Genomic DNA, 3,501 nt, shown 5'->3' with positions numbered 1-3,501 from the left:
TTTCTTCTTTTGTTTTATTTTATTCTTAATTTTTTTTAAATTAACAATTGTTACGTGGGTAACCTGAGATAGGTATGTAGATTGGGCTTGAAGGATTGGTCCAAACGTTAGTGGAGGGTGGTCTCCGATTCGTTTGTGTTCAGGAACCGCCGTCCGAGTTGGGTGATTGAAGGAATGGAGGGTGGTACCTGCAAAGACACTCCGATGCCTAAGTTAGCAATGGGGTAAGCAGGTTTTTTAGAGTATTAGAACTTAGTTTTACCTGAGCGTGTTAGTGTATTTATAGTGGTGATCCAATAACCACCGTTGGAGTAGTTCAACTTCTGAAGGCGGATAACCGTCCCTTTATATTAGGGTTGTTGAGATATTGTTTTTGGAAGTGGATGAGAGATTTTAGGGGACAGTTACTTATTCGAATAAGTGTTATCTGCCAGCTCATGTCAAGCCCGACCTCTTTGGGGAGGAGCTTATGTCGAGCTCGACCTCTTTCGTAGAGGTCGGGTAAGTAGTGAAGGCCAACCTTTGGGTTGGACCTTTTTGGCGTATTTGGGCCTGGACCATAGTATTGGGTCAGGTATGAACATTGCCCCTACTCGAGTCCGGTCTCTTAGCCACAAGTGGGATTCGAGTATTAATTGGACGTGGGTTCGTTCAAGTCGGAAACCGACGTGATTCTAATTTAAAACCGACGTGATTTCGAATATCTCAACCGTCGTGTCTAATCAAACGTCGCGTCTGTTTGGGATTTCGCATTTACACTCGGGAGCAGTTGCATTGGTAACGGCGCGTTTCTTTAATGATTGCGTCATTTTACAGTTGTGCCCCTGACATGTTATAAATACTTTTCCCTCTTCTTTCTTTGTTTTCTTTTGTCTTCTCTTCGAAGTTTCTTTCTTGCTCTCTCACTCTTTCTCATTCAAAAAATCCTTTTGGTCTTTCGTTCTTGGGTGCTTCGTTGCTTTCTGTTGCCGCGACTGCCTCTCTTTGATTCTACAGAAAATGTTAGTTTTTCTCTACCTTCCTCTGTCATCTGTGTAGTACTTTCTTTATTTCTGTTTTGGTGCGTTTGTGCGTTTGAGGAGAATTTCATGCCTTTACCACTCCTAAGTTTGCAATGTGAGGCTTTAGGATTTTTGCATGTTTATTAGATATCATTGTTGCCGCCTGGTGATTCTTTTTCTTATTTGCTTTCGGAAGAAACTGCCTTGTCTTTGGGAGTCCTGTTTTTTTATGATTTTTATTTTTCTTTGTAGGTCTTATTGCTTTTATACCTACTTCCCTATTTGTCGAAAAAATGTCTTCCCGTATCCCTGAGACTCTTTTGAAGTGGGTAGATAATTCTGTGCTTATTGAGAAATCTTTATAGTAGATACTGACTTTATCACCGAGCTTCACACCCATCATAGGATTTGTAGCCTTAAGGTTGACGAGCCTAAGTATGAATTAATGGCCCCGGATCCTGAGGACCGGGTGTGTTGTGGGAGGGTTGCTGATTCTGACTCTCATTTTTTCTGCATGTACGACTGTCTTTTCACCCGTTTGGGGGTTTTCTTTCCTTTTCCTGATTTTGAAATGGACGTTTTGTCCCATTGCCGAGTTGCCTCCACCCAACTTCATCCCAACTCTTGGGGTTTTATGAGAATCTACCAACTTGTCAGCCAAGAGCTCGATTTTCCAATTTTCTTAAAAATCTTTTTCTACCTCTTTCATTTAACTAAACCCTTTAGTGCTTCCAATAAACAAAACAAACAGCAGTGGGTATCTTTTCGGGCCATTCAATGTTGGAAAGTTTTTTCCTTCTTTAACGAGTCCTTTCATGGCTTTAAAAATTTTTTCTTCAAGTTCCAGGCCGTAGAAGGCTATCATCCTTTTTTCTTGAGTGAAAACAATCATCCCCGATTTCCTTTGTACTGGTCGGAGGCCTCCCCCATTGAAAAGCATAGCCTGGATGATTTGGACAAGGTAGAGGAGGCCATTGTTGGATTTTTTCGAGAGGCCTGGGGGAGAGCTCCCAACCTAGATACTAAAAAATTTCTCATTGGCACTCCGAGTTTCATCCAGTCCAAGCTAGGTAGTTTTGGTTTCTTTATAGCTACTTTCAACGAGTTCTGATTTGTAATGTGTTTTCCTCCGATTTGTAAGTTGATTGCCTTTTTATACATTTTCAGAAATGGTGAAAAGTGGATCCAGCACTGCTTACCAAAATGTGCAGGAGGCCAAGAGGAAGGCTCGTACCCGGGCTGATGCTGCTAAGGTTGGAGCTTCTGGCTCCCCTCCCCACAACTCGGAGACCTCTTCTCGCCCAATTTTAGTAAACCCTGCTTTTGCTTCTTCTCTTCCTCCTTCTGTCCCTGTCCCCTCAGTCCGGCTCCCTTCCGAGCCCGAAAAGAAAAAACGCAAGACCTCGGAGGCTGGTACTTCCCTTGCTGGAGAGGCCAACTTTGATGGTCCGAAGTTCGTTCGAAAGCACATCTTTTCTCATAGCCAAATTGTTATGGATGATGCCCATAATACTTGAGGGAGCTCTTCGGTCTAAGCCCCCTTTGCATCTTGTAATCTTTTCTTTAACCCGACCAGTATGACTTTATTGGCGGCTTCATACCTGGTAATGATATTCTTGTAGAGGAACTTCCGACTTCTCTGAGCTGTGATGGTAGCTAATGGTTCTGCTTCGATCCACTTCGTAAAGTAGTCCACTCCCACTATGAGGTATTTTACTTGTCCAGGCGTTTAGGGAAAGGGTCCGAGTAAATCTAATCTCCATTTTGCAAAAGGCCATGGAGAAGTTATGTTGATAAGCTCTTCGGGGAGCGACATAAAAGTTAGCATGCATTTGACATAGCTGACATTTCTTCACGAAGTCGGTAGCATCTTTCTGCAAGGTCGGCCAGTAGAATCCGACTCGGATGACTTTTCTGGCTAAAGACCTTGCTTCGAGATGGTTCCCGCAGATACCATTGTACACCTCTTCTAAGACTTCGGCTATCTTTGAGGTTGGGACGCACTTCAACAAAGGTGTGGATATTCCTCTTCTATAGAGGATATTTTTTACCAAGGTGTAACTTTGTGCCTCCTTTTGTATTTTCTTGGCTTCCTTTTCCTCCTTGGGTAGGACATCGGATTTTATGTATTCGATTAAAGGGGTCATCCACCCGAAGTCCAAGCCGAATACCTCTAAGACATCTTGTTTAGCCTCTGTCTTCGTGACAGAGGGTTCTTGGAGGGTTTCCTAGATCAGACTTCTATTATTTTCTCCTGGCTTGGTACTTGCTAACTTGGAAAGGGCGTCAGCTCTGCTGTTAAGATCCCGAGTTATGTGTCTAACCTCGGTCTCTGAGAATCGCCTAAGATACTCCAAAGTTTTGTTTAAGTACCTTTTCATGTTTGGGTCTTTCGCCTGGTACTCTCCATTGATTTGAGAAGTCACCACTTGAGAATCGCTGAAGACCACTAGTTTTGTAGCACCGACTTCTTCTACTAGCTTCAACCTGGCGATCAAGG

The sequence above is a fragment of the Arachis ipaensis genome, chromosome B07 (genome assembly GCF_000816755.2).
Source record: "Arachis ipaensis cultivar K30076 chromosome B07, Araip1.1, whole genome shotgun sequence".
Taxonomy (NCBI): Eukaryota; Viridiplantae; Streptophyta; class Magnoliopsida; order Fabales; family Fabaceae; genus Arachis; species Arachis ipaensis.
Note: the sequence above shows the minus strand (reverse complement) of the source record.